General features: G+C 44.3%; 1 long non-coding RNA gene across 2 annotated transcripts in view; it reads left to right on the top strand.

The window, feature by feature from the left end:
• The window catches only part of LOC140209569 (uncharacterized), a 59370-nt gene extending 54622 nt beyond the window's left edge, over positions 1–4748 (top strand). For both annotated transcript variants that reach the window (XR_011889016.1, XR_011889015.1), the window contains exon 3: positions 51–4748. This is a non-coding gene — a long non-coding RNA (uncharacterized lncRNA). The remainder of the gene's footprint in view (positions 1–50) is intronic.
• Positions 4749–16292: the final 11544 nt, after the last annotated feature.

Genomic DNA, 16292 nt, shown 5'->3' with positions numbered 1-16292 from the left:
TATGAAAGGTCATCCATTCAAAATGTTAACACTTGTTTCTCTCTCCACAGGTGCTGCCTGACCTACCAAGAGTTTCAAATGTACCCTGGTTTGTGGTGAGTGAGCGAGTGCACAGCAGAACAAGTCGAGTGTGGATAAACGTCTTATCCACTTTGGGTCAGGAAACAGAAAGGGCAATGGTGACCTGAAGGGTGAAGAGCCGGGTGCGCTGACACCCGAGCTGTCTTTGTACCCCACTCGCTGAAACCAAACCAGCAATCACCTGGGAATGTAAGTTGGCCTTCAGTGGGAGAGTACAAAATAAAGGAGCCTCATTCCAGCTATACTGGGTCTCAGTGTAGTCAGGTCTCTTTAACATGAGGAAGTTGTTTTAGCCATAAAAGAGTACAGCAGGATTCATTTTCACAATTGGACGACTGTTGTGTGTATGGGGAGAGGCTGAGCCGTATCCTCCGGAGTTTAGCAAACAGAAGGAGGGCCCATAGAAAGTTATAGATTTACTACAGGATGCAACAGACTGGATGCGGAGAGAATGTTTCCATTGGGGCATCCAGACGGTAGTGTCACAGCGGCAGCCTCGCACTCAACATCAGTGAGACCAAGGAACTGACTATGGACTTCAGGAAGGGGAAGTCAGAATATGCACTACTCCTCACTGAGGGGTCAGCAGTGGTGACCAGATCCAAGTTACTGGGGGTCAACTTTTCCAAGGGTCTATCCTGGGCCCAACACATTGTTGCAATCCTGAAGAAGGCACACAAGCAGATCTACTTTGTTCAGAGTTTTTCCACAGAAGCGGTTTGCCATTGCCTTTTTCTGGGCAGTGTCTTTACAAGCTGGGTGATCATCAATACCCTTCAGAGATTGTCCGCCTGGTGTCAGTGGTCGCATAACCAGGAATTATGATATGCACCGGCTGCTGATATGACCACCCACCACCTGCTCCCATGGCTTCACATGACCCTGACCGGGGAGGGGGCAACACCTTGCCCAAGGGTGACCTGCATGCTAGCGGAGGGAAGAAGTAATTTACACCTCCTTTGGTAGAGACATATCTCCACTCTGACACCCACTACACTGCTGCTGCAAAACAACAAAATTTATATCATATGAGACACTGATTTTGAAAACTAAGACTCACCATTCCTGGATACAGGGTATTAGGGGAGATTTCTTCACCCAGTGAGGGGTAAACCTGTGGAATTCTCTCCCACAGAAGGCAGTGGATGCCCGGTCACTTTATACATTGAAGAAGGAGGTGGAAGGGTTGAGGGATACGGGTGAAGGTGGGAACCAGGGACAGTGCTAGGTGAGGACAAAGAGACTGCAGATGTTAGAACTTGGAACAAAGGCCAGAACACTGAGAGAACTCTGAGAGAGCTTCTTCCCCTCTGCCGTCTAAGTTGTGAATGGACATTGAACCCATGAACAATACCTTACTAATTTTTATTTCTATTTTTGCAGTACTTATTTTAATTTAACTATTTAACAGACACATATATATACTTACTGTAATTCAGTTTTTCCTCTATATTATCATGTATTTCATTGTACTGCTGCTGTAAAGTTAATGAATTTCACAACACATGCTGGTGATATGGGCTGAGTGCAGGTCGGTGGGAATACGATAGAGTAAGAGTTCAGCACAGAATAGAAGGGCTGAGATGGCCTGGTTCCGTGCTGTAATTGTTATATGGTTATATGAAACCTGATTCTGATTCTGATTCTGAACTCAGTGGGCCAAGCGGCCCATGGACGCAAGGATGTCTGTTGATGTTATTGGTTAAAGCCCTGTATCAGGACTGAGATGGAATAGAAAAGTTTGCCAGTGTACACCTGTTCATTTTGGATGGGATAGAGGTTGGTAGATGCAGATGGGGAGTGCATGGTGGGGGAGAGGGTGTGGACAGGCCTTCTGTTCCTGTTCTCCGTGCCTGATGCACCAACACCTAGAACATTGTCCTCTTGGGAGGCTCAGCAGTCGTCATCCCCCATGGTTCTCCTGCGTTCCTGGTCATTCAATAGGCCCGAATTTCCTGCTGCCATCAACTTGCCCACTCACCACCGATCATGGGACAATTACAGCACAGTAGGGGGCTAATCAGAAGGAACTTGCAGGTGACACAAGGATTGGTGGAGCTGTTGGCATTGTGAAGGGTAGTCTTAGATGCTGTCATGGTGTTGGTGAAATGGGTTGTGAAATAGCAAATGGAGTTTAACCCGAATTGATCAGTGGTGATGCATTTTAGGTATACTGATGAGGCTGGGACATACACCATAAACGTTAGGGTCTTGGGGAAGAATGAGGGACAGGGGAACCATGGTGTACGTGCAACAATCCTTGAATGTGTCAGTGCAGGGAGATAATGTGGTTAAAAAGGCACACAGGATACAGGCCTTTACTAGTCATGGCAGAGAGAGGTTATGCTCCAACTTTATGAAACAAAGTTCATACCTCAGCTCGAGCACTGTGCGTTCTGGTCACCACGCTATAGGAATAATGTGGAACTGCTGGAGAGGAGATTCACCAGGATGTTGCCCGGTATGGAGTGTTTTAGAGTCATAGAGCACTACGGCACTAAAACAGGCCCTTCAGCCCATCTAGTCCATGCCAAACTGTTATTCTACCTTGTCCCATCAACCCACACCTGAATCATAGCCCTCCATTCCCTACCCATCCACGTATTTATCCAAATTTCTCTTCACTGTATCCACCACCTCTGCTGTCAGCTCACTCCACAATCACAGCATCCTCTGACTGCAGTTCCTCCTCATGTTCCCCTTAAATATCTCACCTTTCACCTCAACCTTTCCCTTCTAGTCTCACCCAACCTCAATGGAAAATGCCTGCTTACATTTATCCTTTCTCTATCCCTCATAATTTTGTATACCTCTATCAAATTGCCTCTTAATCTCCTATATTCCAGGTTATAAAGTCCTAACCTATTCAACATTTCCCTATTGTCAAGTTCTGGTGCCCTGGGCCAAATTTTCTCTGTATTCTTTCAATGTCATTGACATCTTTCATCTAGGTAGGTGACCAACACTGCACACAATATTCCAAATTTGGTCTTAAGCAACTTCAACGTAACATCCCAACTTCTGCAATCAATACTTTGATCTATGAAGGCCAATGTGCCGAAAGCTCAAAAGCTCTACCTGAGATGCCACTTTCAAGGAATTATTGCTCTGTATACCAAGAACCCTCTGTTCTACTGATGCTTCATATTTTATAATTCTGCCGGTTTCACATCTCCCCTCTGCCCTCTTCTCCTAAGCAAACCACCTCAGCCTCTCCACCCCTCATCCCAGGCTCTGTTCTGCTGTCCAACAGCAACGTCCAACAGCCCCATTCCCTTCCTGTAAAGAAGTCACCAGAACTGAGCACAATACTCCAAAGCAGAGGATGCTTCAAACTGTGTGGTGGTAAATGGAATTACAGGGGGTAATTCCTGGTTGGAATGGACACTGGGTGTGATTCTATGTTGTATGAATCCTTGAGTTGAACTCAAGTATGTTAAACCTAGAACAGTACAGAATAAGTACAACAAAGGAAAAGTAAATTTGTTATCAAAATACTTACAGTTTATGTCACCATATACTGCCTTGAGATTCATTTTCTTGCAAACATTTACAAGAAAATAAAGAAATACAATAGAATTTATCAAAAACTATACGTAAACAAAACTGACAAACAACCAATGGGCAAATGAAGACAAATTGGGTAAATAAACAATAAATAAGTAATATTGAGAACATGAGTTATCAAGTCCCTGAAATTAAGTCTGTAGTTTTTGGAATCTGTTCAAAGTTCAAATGTTTTGAAGTATATTTATTACCAAAGTATCTATGCAGTATACAACCCTGAGATTCATCTTCCCACAGACAGCCGTGAAACAAAGAAAGCCATGGAATTCATTCAAGGAAAATCATCAACTCACCCTCAACCCTCCACCAGCACCACAACCAACGTGCAGAGTCAACAAAAAAGTACACATGAAAACACAATACCAGAAGAGTCCATATTCAGTTCAGCTCAGTGTTCATTTCCGCCCCAATTCAAAGTCACCCAAAAGTAGCAGCAGAGAAAGAAACCAGGAAAGCAGAATGCAGTGTTGAGGTGAATGAAGTTACATACCATGTAGAATCACACACACACTGGCCCGCTACTCCCTACAATCCAATTTGCCACCACTCAGTCTGAAGCTTCCTCTGCCTTGGAGCATTATGCTCAGTTCTAGTCACCTCTTTACAGGGAAGGAATGAGACTGACCAGAGGAGATTTAACAGAACAGAGCCTGGGATGAGAAACTGCAGTTATGGTTCAGGAGTCTGATGGTTGTAGGGTAATAACTGTTCCTGAACCTGGTGGTGTGGGACCTAAGGCTCCTGTACCTCCTGCTCAATGGTAGTAGCAAGAAGGAGCATGCCCTGGATGGTGGGAGTCCTTGATGATGGATGCTGCTTTCCTGTGGCAGCATTCCTTGTAAAACTTTTAAATAGCATGTCAGATCTACACAAACTTCTAAGAAAGCAGAGGTGTTATCATGCCTTCTTTTTGATATTTCTTTGACCACAATGCCTGCACCGACCATGATGCCAGTCTAATTAATCTAATAAGACTTCTTCAGTCTTATGGTTTTTATATTCTGTATTTTCACCTGTATTTTGTCCGGGAGAAAGAGGAGTTTGGAGGTCGATTTTCTTTTTGCATTGTTTGTTAGACTTTGTCCAGGGAGGGGGATTTGGGGGTCAATGTTCTTGTGTTTTTGTTAGTTTTTTTGTCCAGGGGACAGGGGTTTGGGGGTCAATGTTCTTGTTGTGTTTTTGTGTGGGAGAGGAAGATTTTAGGGTCAATGTTCTTGTGTTTTTGTTAGATTTTGTCCGGGGGAGAGGGGTTTGGGGGGGGTCAATGTTCTTGTTGTGTTTTTGTGTGGGGGAGGAAGATTTTAGGGTTGATGTTCTTGTTGCATTTCGTGCAGTGGGAGGGGGTGGGAGGGAGTTGTGGGGTTGGTGATCGTGTTGCCGTTCCCCTCGTTGTGCAGCGTAGCGGGGAGTTTGCTGTTGTTGCTCTTTGAGCTGACTTCCATCGTTTTTCTTTATTTTGTGGCTATCTGGAGAAGAAGAATCTCAAAGTTGTATATTGCATACATACTTTGATAATAAATGAACTTTTGAACCTCATATCCCTCAGTTCCCTTCCTATTCATGTGTTTGTCTAAATCACTGTTAAGCATTATGATTGAATCTGCTTGCGCTGCGTCCCCATTGCGGCCCATTCAAGGCACCCACCACTCTGTGTAAAATAACTAACACCACACATTCCATTGGAGTTGCCCTCTTCTCACCTTAAACCAATGCCCTGTTGTGTTTGATCACCTGCATGTTGTTAATCTGGCCCCTGAATTATTCACTCGCAGTATCCTTACCCAGCACAGCCCAAGAACTTCTGAAACCATGATGACGTTTGCTGTCTGGCTGCCAAGTTTCTGAGTTGGTGTTGGTGACCTAACAATTTCACGGAAAAGCATCGTGTGTGGCTTCAAAAGATCCTGATGTGGACCAAGTACAGGGTGAAGAACAATCTGTTTTAAAGTTCTCCATATGAAAGCAATCTTTCCAGTTATGCTAATAATAAGTTCAAAGTGAATTTATTATCGAAGTACACACTATATACAAACGTTTGTATGTTACCAGAGTAACACAAACAAAACACTGGGAAACTCAGCAGGACAGGCAGCACCTAGAGAAATTCATAAACAGTCGACATTTCGGCCGAGACACTTCTTCAGGACTGAGAAGGAAGAGGGGAGATGCCAGGATGGCAGGGGGAGGAAGGAGGCTAGCTAGAAGGTGATAGGTGAAGCCAGGTGGGTGGGAAAGGTAAAGAGCAGGAGAAGGAAAGGGTTCCGGCCCGAAACGTTGACTGATCGTTTCCACGGATGCTGCCCAACCTGCGGAGTTCCTCCAGCGTGTTGTGAGGAGAAGGGATCTAATGGGAGAGGAGAGTAGACCATCGGAGAAAGGAAAGTAGGAGGGGCATGAGGGGGAGGTGAGGAGAAGAGACCAGGGTAGGGAATAGAAGAAGAGGTGAGGGATTAGGAAATTATTTTTTACCGGAAGGAGAAGTCAATGTTCATGCCATCAGGTTGGAGGCTACCCAGACGGAATATAAAGTGTTGCTTCTCCAGCCTGAGTGTGACGTCATCGTGACACAAGAGGAGGCCATGGACTGACATGTCGGGACAGGAATGGGGACAGGAATTAAAATGGTTGGCCACTGGGGAATTCCATATACTGTCTTGAAATTCATTTTCTTGCAGGCATTTACAGAAAATTAAGAAATGAAATAGAATTTATGAAAAACTATACATAAATAGACAAAGACTGAGAAATAACCAGTGTTCTAAAAAATGCAAACTGCCACACCACCAATGGTTGATTGTGCATCGACTGCCTCGCACCCAGTGTGTGTGTGACATTTCTGCTCATCGGGTGTGTGTGTGTGTGTGTGTGTGTGTGTGTGTCCCAATTTGACAGGGCAGTTTAGGAAAGGATTGCTGTGTTAAGATTACCTTCCTCTGGAGAGGGTCTGCCTGTGTCCGTAGATGCTCATAGTGATGTAGATCTTGTCTGCAATCTTCAGTCCCATTTAATAAAAGTACATTTGAAGAATCGTTTGGGATTTATTTCTGTTATTACTGAGTCATTTACTCAGGTGAGGGCGGCCTGTGTTTTGATACTTTCACTGAAGACTTTTAGCCATGGAGCAGAGCATAGCAGTCTCCCGTAAACCTGGCCTAAGGTGAGAAGCGCTGTGGGAAAAGTTGCAGTAAATGCCTTTCATCAGAGCCTGCCACTATTTCAATTCCATCTCCTAGCACGAAAACCAAACATTGCAACATTTGTGTGTCCTGCTTGCCAAGAACTTGGAAGTCTGGGTAGTGAGTGATTAATGATGTGATTGGCAGAACGTTCCACGAACAATAGTTGGCTACTACCTGTTAATTCCCTGGTATTTTTCCGACATCACTCTGCAGAGAGCAAATCTCCTCCACACTGAGATATGCAGTTCTCTTCAGTAAGGAATGTTCTATGCTGTAAAAGTGAAGCTGTGGAACATAGAGTCACAGAACACCACAGCACAGAAACAGGCCCTTCGTCTCATCTAGCCAAACTATTAATCTGCTTAATCTCATCGACATGCGCCCAGACCCTAGTCCTCTATATCCCACCCATCAAACCTGCACTTGTAGCTCATTCCACACTCTTGAGTGAAGAAAATCCCCCTCATGTTGCACTCAAACATTTCACCTTTCACCTTTGACCCATGATCTCTAGTTGTTGCCCCACCCAGCCTCGGTGGGAAAACATCTTTGCATTTACCCCTCATAATTTTGAATACCTCTATAAAATCTCCTTTCAATCTTCTAATCATTCAGTGTCACACTTTAAGTTTAAGTTTACCGATAGTTTGAAACTTGTAAGTGATTTCTTGGAGCTTGGGAAAATCTGCGATTTGGATTCACTAGGGAGTGATGAGGGTGGTGGGGGTGGAGATGCATTTCTACCAAAGGAAGTGTAAGGCGCTCCTTCCCTCCACTAGCCTGCAGGTCACTCTCGGGCAAGTTGTAGCACCTGCTAAGCCCCCCGATCAGGGTCGCGTGAAGCCATGGGAACCGGTAGTGGATGGTCGTATGAGCAGCTGGTGCATATCACAAGTTTGGTTTCAACATCTAAGAGAAAATTGGATAGGTAGATGGAAGGGAGGGGTATGGAGACCTGTGGCCAAAGTTTAAAATACAAGCACTTTATACAATAGGGTCCTTTAAGGGACTCTTAGATAGGTAGATGGAGTTTAGAGAGATAGAGGGCTATGCGGTAGGGAAATTCTAGGCAGTTTCTAGAGTAGGTTACATGGTTGGCACAACGTTGTGGGCCGAAGGGCCTGTAATGTGCTGTAGATTTCTAAAAAAATTGGGATTTGTTTCCTTGCAGGCAGCCACAAAACAAAGAAACACAATAAAAGCAACACACACTAAATGCTGGGGGAGCTCAGCAGGTTGGCCAGCATCTATGGAAAAGAGTACAGTCGACATACTCTTCGGCAGGACTGGAGAAAAAAAAGATGAGAAGTAGATTTAAAAGGTGGAGGGAGGGGAGGGAGAAGCACAAGGTGATAGGTGAAACCTGGAGGGAGGGGGGTGAAGTAAATTGCTGGGAAGTTGATTTAGTGAAAGAGATACAGGGCTGGAGAAGGGGGAACCTAATAGGAGAGGACTGAAGACCATGGAAGCAAGGAAAGGGGGGGAAGAGCACCAGAGAGAGGCGATGGGCAGGCAAGGAGATAAGGTGAGAGAGGGAAAGGGGATCGGGAATGGTGAAGAGGGGGAACATTACCAGAGGTTTGAGAAACTGATGTTCATGCCTTAGGTTGAGGGCTACCCAAGTGGAACATAACTAAACCCAAGGTTATACAGGCGGTTCAAAAGCTCACTTCTGAAAGGGAAGTTACAGGCTATTGTTTGCCATGATTGATTTCGAAAAAAAGTGTGATTTATGAAGTAATTAGTAGTTCTGTTTGCTGCCAACAAGTTGCCGCTGTGGATCACCAGCACCATCGTAAACTGGTCCGGGTTCAGGTCAATGGGACTAGTCAGAGTAGTCATTTGGCATGGACTAGATGGGCTGAAGGGCCTGTTTCTGTTCTATAGTACTCTGTGACTTTATGAGTGACTGATGAAAAATTCAGTTTCTGAGATAGATGGACAGCCAGCTGCAATCCAAATGTACTGTTCCAGTTACCATTGTGTTCCAAAGAAGCGTACAGATGACGCACACCAGCTTACTGACCACTGTTTAGTTCCTCAGTTCAAAGTTTTAATGGAACTTTTCCCAACATATCTGAGACTGTTCAGATGTTCAGGAATTTTTTTTCCAGCTAGAGTTGCTGGAATGGGACTGCTTAAGGAATATCTTGGGAATGTCAATATTGTTGTTTGGTTCATTTTCAGTTAAGATGCAGTGTTTGTGTTAGACCATAGGACCATAATACATAGAACCAGAATTAGGCCATTTGGCCCATTGAGTCTACTCTGCCATTTCATCATGGCCGATCGATTTCCCTCTCAGCCCTAATCTCCTACCTTCTCCCTGCATCCCTTCATCCCCCAATTAATGAAGAATCTATCAACCTCTGCCTTAAGTATACCCAATGACTTGGCCTCCAGAGCCGCCTGTGGCTACGAATTCCACCGATTCACCACCAACTCAACTGTGCATCAGTGAAACTCATGGTGCAAGCAAACATGCCACATGTAGGAGAATTTCGCGAACAATTCTGTAAACAAACACATAGAACGCATATGAGCCGATGTGGCCAAAATTCCAGAGGACAACCCATGAAGTTCACCACTCAGCCAATTCCACGAGATTTCCTCCCCACATCACAATTCAGTTTCCGTAATGACAACCAATCAGCTGATTGAAAAAAATATATAAAGGGCAAGCCGCAAGCAACAGCGCAGTGACAGTGTCCCCTCACATGTTTGCAAGTAAATTACCATGATCAGAGAACAACTCAATCCATCCAGATTTGCCAATCTCTGGCTAAAGAAATTCCTCCTCACTTCCATTCTAAATGGACGTCCCTCTATTCTGAGGCTGCGTCTTCTAGTCTTAGACTCATCACTGTTGGAATCGCCTTCTCCCATATCCACTCTATTGAGGTCTTTCAACATCCAATAGGTTTCAGTAAGATCCCCCCCCCCGCCATTCTTCTGAATTCCAATGAGTATAGGCCCGTGCTAACAGTTAAGTGAATTACTTGCCATTTCTTGCTTAATAGTGGCAGCCTTTTTCACTGTTCCGTTAAAGGGTTACAGAAGCAAAATGCTGCAGATACTGGAAATGAGAAATAAAAGCAAGGATATAATGCTGAGGCTTTATAATGCATTGGTCAGACGTCATTTGGAGTACTGTGAGACGTTTTGGGGCCCTTATCTTAGAAGGATGTTCTGCATTGAATAGGGTCCAGAGGAAGTTCACAATAGTGATCCCAGGAATGAAAGGGTTAACGTATGAGGGGGTTCTGGGCCTGTACTCACTCGAGTTTAGAATAACGAGGGGTATATTTAAAATAAGGGTTGATAGGTCCTTGGTTATTAAGGGCATCAAAGGTTATGGGGAGAAGGCAGGGTAATGGAGTTGAGAGGGAAAATAAATCAGCAATGATAAAATGAAGGAGCAGTCGATGGGCTGAATGGCCTAATTCTATTACTATGTCAGATGGAATCAAGAGGTATGGAGTTAGCACAAGGCTCTAGTATTCTTACTGATTGAGTTTATAAAATTACCAGAGGCAGAGATAGGGTACAGAACATGGTCAGAGTGTTTCTCAAGTTAGAAATCTTGAATCCAAGAGGGCATGGGGAAAGTTAAAAGGAGACGTGCAGGGCCCATCTACTTACACAGGTGGAGGTGGGGGCCTGGTTCAGGCTGTCAGGGGAGGTAATGGAAATAGATGAAATATTTAAACAGTCACATGAATCTGCAGGCATATTGACATCATAGCACAGATATGGTGGGCTGAAGGGCCTGTTGGCCTGCCGTACTGTTGTGTATGAGGCAGTGGTCCCCAACCTGGGGTCTATGGACCCCTTGGTTAATGGTAAGGCTTCCATGCGTAACAAAGGTTGGGAACCCTGCCCTCGAGGTTTATAAGATTATGAGAGGCATAGGCAGAGTAGGCAGACAATATATTTTTCCCCAGAGTTGAAATGTCTAATTTCAACCATTAATTTAGGGTGAGAGGTTTACTCTCTTAAGATTGTTACTTTAATGGCCAAAAGATCTATTTTATTGAACTGGAAGGAGACCAATCCTCCTCCTACTACATTCCAGTGGTTTTCCCAAACTATATTATGTATAAATTTTTTTAAAGAAATAGAAGTGATATTTTTGATCCTTCGGTTAAATTTGAAGAGACTTGGAAACCACTTATTCAACATTTTCATATGATGTAATTTGACCTTTTCCGAATCCTTCTTATTAACTTAAAATATATGAATAGAGGAGCAGAGTTGACGACATTACTGAATGTGTTTGATTTAAGATATTGGTCCAGCCTTGTTTTGTTCTGTTTGCTTTTTTGGGTTTAGTATTTCATTCTTTTTTTTGTTCTTTTTGGGGGAGGGGGGTTGTATTTTTTTTTCTTTTTTCTCTATGATTAATTACATCGTGAGTCTGGAAGTCCATTATACCTGTGTTATCTGAAATCTTTTCTGTATGTGTTTATTAACAATAAGATTATTCCAATCTCTTTGTATCAACATTGTTATTTTGTTTATAACTTTGGAAAATTAATAAAAAGATTTAAAAAGAAAGAATTCAAGGTGAGGGGGGTAGGCGTGAGGGGCAAGTTTTTTACGCAGAGTGGTGGGTGCCTGGAATGTGCTGCCTGGGGTGGTGGTAGGGACAGATACATTAGGGATTTTTAAGAGATGTTCAGATGGGCACATGGATATGAGGAAAGTGGAAGGATATGGACATTGTGTAGACAGAAGAGTTTGGGCGTTTGATTACTAATTTAGCTGGGTCAGCACAACGTTCTGGGCCGAAGGGTCTGTTCCTGTGTTCTATGTTCTGTTGTTTTGTAGCTCCCTGTGTGCTCTCCACCGTATCCACAATGCTGTTATGGGAGTAACCAGATCACTGATTCAAAAGTGTCCCTGTTACCTCGTGTAGCACCCCTGGCCAGCCTCAGGGTCGCTTGGCTCGCTGTCGTCTAGGGAAACAGCCCTCGGCCCCGCCAAACTGGGTAATTAGTTTGTATGGATGTTGTGTGATGTACCCCACCCCGCCCAAATAACGGACAATACCCCAGATATGATTCAATGATTTACAGTTTATAGATATTACTGGAACTATATAATCAATAGAGAATAAAATATAAAAGGAAAATAAAAGGTGCCACACTTATCAAAGTTCAATTTCTTCATGCACAAACAGTTGGAGCTCAGGACCCCCCTTCTTCACCCTGTGACCCCTCAGACCACCTCGACCGGCCGCCTGGGACCAATAATGGTGGTCAACCAGACGCTCCACACGAGTCCGTCTCCGTCTCCTCTCCTCGCCGAACGCCTTGCTCGGGGTCCGACCTTGTTAGCGGACTCACAGCACCTGGTCCATCCTCTGTCTCTCTCTCTCGCTTTCTGCCCCAAAACCCCGCGCATACAATATCTTCAGACACACCAAAAACATAACAACTATCCCAATTGTTTTGTAACATCTTCTTATCACAGTCTAACCCAAAACAAGCTGCTAGCGCAAGAACTTTCTCAGCGTTTAACATGACAAAGAAGCATTCCCAAGTATAACATAACAAAGAAGCCATTTTAATTAGCCTACGTAGTAACATAAAAGACGAAACCCCCTTACACTCATCACAAGAGACTGATGGGCATGTTGTTACAGATGGCTGACTGGCTGTTTCCTCTGTTACGTCATTCTTTGCTGGGGCACTGTTCCTCTCGCTGCCTGACCTGCACTGGTCCAGGTCTCTGCTATGGCTCAGTGGGCTACACTCCAGTCTCCTGTCGGTGGTTTGTGGGTTCAAATCCCCCTCCAGGGACAGCAGCAGCAACATCTCAGCTGAAACTCTGAGAGTGACTGTAGAAAGTCAGACAGCACAAGAACAGAGCCTCCAGCCCACAGTACCTGTACTGAACACAATGCCCAATGTATCACACTGCCCAGCAATGTTTCCTTCGTGCCCACTGATACTTCTCGAAACTAGGATCCTGATGCTGTGGGCTTATCCTCCATGTCCTGAGTTCAATGTTCAAAGTGTCCGCACAGTTGTTCATGGGAGGTTGCTCCACACAAACAGGGGTGTCAGGTTTTCCGAAGTTGTGGTTACGAAGTACTTGCCAGTATGAAAGCAACCATATGATGTGCCCAAAGTGCTGGAGGAACTCAGCGGATTGGGAATCGTCTATGGAAGGGAATAAATAGTCTTATGTTTCGGTCCAAGACCATTCATCAGGGCTGGAAAGGAAGGAGGAATGAGAAGGTGGGGGAAAGGGAAGCTGTACTAGGAGAGGGGGAATGCAGGTTATTCTGGCTTCTTCCCCTGTCCTTTCCAATCCTTAGCCTGAAACGTCCATTCTCCTTCTCCTTCTCCGATCAGATTCCTTCTTCTCCAGTCCTTTGCCTTTCCCACCCACCTGGCTTCATATATCACCTCCCAGCTATCCTCCTTCCCCTCCCCCCCCCACCTTTTTATTCTGACATCTTCCCCCTTCCTTTCCAGTCCTGAAGGGCCTTGGCCTGAAACATCAGCTGTTTATTCATTTCCATGGATGCTGCCTGACCTGCTGAGTTCCTCCAGCATTGTGAAATTCCAGCATCTGCAGTATCTCTTGTGTAGAATTTGTCCACTCCTTCGCAGAACTAACCACCTTCTTCTGGTGCTTTTAGCTCAACCTGCTGAAGGTCACTCCACCAGGTGAGATTCCCACAAACTTTGTTCACTTCCTAACTTAAGCACAATTCACGATCCATCAGTCTGTCTGTGACCTGCTGCTATATTACACCTTTGCTGGACGACAGTGAGTAGTGTCGACACTAAGACAAGCGGCCACTGAGCCATCACATTTTCCTGTGCGTAGCTAAGGACAGAGGTGCAACACTTTCCCAGGGAGGGAAGTCCCTTTAACTCCAACTAACTCCAACCCTGAAACTACAAACCAAGAATCAGCACTCTCTCAGAACAGTGGGAATCCCAAACTGACTGACTTGTTAAAGTCAAGATAAATTTATTATCAAACTACGTATATATGTCAATATGCTACCTTCAGATTCTTTGTTTTTGCAAGTATTTAAAGGAAAATAACGAAATACAATAGATACAGTGGGAGCCAGGAAAGGGCCAGGAACATCATGAAGGATCCCACCCACCCTGCTCATGGACCTTGCCCCACTCCCATCAGGGAGGAGGCTACGTCAGAATCCCCAGACTCAAAAACAATTACTTTCCCCAAGCAGTAAGGCTGATCAACACCTCCACCCACTCACCCACCCCTCCACACCCCTAAACACCACTACTTTATCAGTGACCTTATGTACAGACACTCCTGTGCTTAGTGTCACTTTATAGACATACACACAGAATTCAAAGTAAATTTATTATCATGGTATCTGTATGTCACCATATCGAACCCTGAGCTTCATTTTCTTGCGGCATACTCAATAAATCCCTAATAGAATAATAGCCATAACAATGTAAGACTGTGCCAACTTGGGCATTCAAAAAACAGCAAACTGTGCAGATACAAAAAGAAAGAAATATATAAGCAATAAATATCGAGAACATGAGATGCAGAGTCCTTGAAAGTGAGTCCATAGGTGGTGGAAGCAGTTCATTGATGGAGTGAGTGAGGTTATCCCATCTGGTTCAAGAGCCTGATGGTTGAGGAGTAATAACTTTTTTAACCTGGTTGTGTAGGTCCTGAGGCTGCTGTATCTTCTTCCCAAAGGTAGCAGCAAGAAGAGAGCATGAACAGAGTAGTGGGAGTCCCTGTTGATGGATGCTGCTTTCCTCTGACAGCGCTCAGATGTTCTCATTGGTGGGAGGGCTTTATCTGTGATGGACTGGACAATTTCCACTACTATACTCTCACTACATCTATAGAAGTTTGTCATGCCAAATCTTTGCAAACTCCTAAGGAAGTAAAGGCGCTTATTTGCTGGGCCCAAGACAGATCGTCTGAAGTGATAACACCATGGAATTTAAGGCTGCCGACTCTCTCCACCCTCTGATCCTCCAATGAGGACTGGCTGAGGGATCTCTGGTTTCCTGAAGTCTCAAATCAGCTCCTTGGTCTTGCTGAACAAGACATTGTTGTCCTGACACCACTCAGCCAGATTTTCAATATCCCTCCTACGTGCTGACTTGTCACCATCTTTGATTCGGCCTACGACAATGGTGTCGTCAGCAAACTTGAACGTAGCATTGCAGCTCTGCTTAGTCACACAGTCATGTGTAAAGCAGGTAGAGTAGATTTGTAATTTATATATAAGCTACCTTACATATTTATATTTATTGTGTTTTTTTAAATATTATTCTGTTCTTTATCTTATTGTGGTCTTCTTTGGTGCTACATCGGACCCGGAGTAACAATTAGTTCATTCACCTTTACGCTTGTGTACCGGACAAGACGTTAAACAATCTTGAATCTAGAATACAGAGGATCTGAAATGAGAGACAATTCAGGGAGTGCATTCCGGAGCCTGCGGACATTCGATTGACCACCAATTCTGGCACGTGCAGGGAGAATAAGGCCAGGATCACAGCAGCACAGCCGTTACGTTGTGGGAGTGTGGGAGATTTTAATTTTCCACACATAGACTGGGAAGCCCATACTGTAAAAGGGCTGGATGGTTTGGAGTTTGTAAAATGTGTGCAGGATAGTTTTTTGCAGCAATACATAGAGGTACCAACTAGAGAAGGGGCTGTGTTGGATCTCCTGTTAGGGAATGAGATAGGGCAGGTGACGGAGGTATGTGCTGGGGAGGATTTCAGGTCCAGTGATCACAATGCCATTAGTTTCAATATAATTATGGAGGAGGATAGGTCTGGACCCAGAGTTGAAATTTTTGATTGGAGAAAGGCTAACTTTGAGGAGATGTGAAAGGATTTAGAAGGAGTGTTAAAGGGCAAAAGTTTAGGGGTAACATGAGGGGGAACTTCTTTACTCAGAGAGTGGTAGCTGTGTGGAACGAGCTTCCAGCAGAAGTGGTTGAGGCAGGTTCGTTGTTGTCGTTTAAATTTAAATTGGATAGTTATATAGACAGGAAAGGATTGGCGGGTTATGGGCTGAGTGCAGGTCAGTGGGACTAGGTGAGAGTGAGAGTTCGGCACGGACTAGAAGGGCCGAGATGGCCTGTTTCCGTGCTGTAATTGTTATATGGTTATATGAGTGGATTGGGACAACTTGTTTTATGAGAAGGATCTAATAGAGAAATGAAGGTCATTTAAAGGTGAAATTTTGAGGGTACAGAATCTTTATGTTCCTGTTAGGTTGAAAGAAAAAGTTAAAAGTATGAGCGAGCCATGGTTTTCAAGGGATATTGGAAACTTGGTTCGGAAAAAGAGAGAGATCTACAATAAATATAGGCAGCATGGAGTAAATGAGGTGCTTGAGGAATGTAAAGAATGTAAAAAGAATCTTAAGAAAGAAATTAGAAAAGCTAAAAGAAGATATGAGGTTGCTTTGGCAAGTAGGGTGAAA

The sequence above is a fragment of the Mobula birostris genome, chromosome 14, assembly GCF_030028105.1.
Source record: "Mobula birostris isolate sMobBir1 chromosome 14, sMobBir1.hap1, whole genome shotgun sequence".
NCBI classification, from domain to species: Eukaryota; Metazoa; Chordata; class Chondrichthyes; order Myliobatiformes; family Myliobatidae; genus Mobula; species Mobula birostris.
Note: the sequence above shows the minus strand (reverse complement) of the source record. Positions and strands in the feature narration are given on the sequence as shown.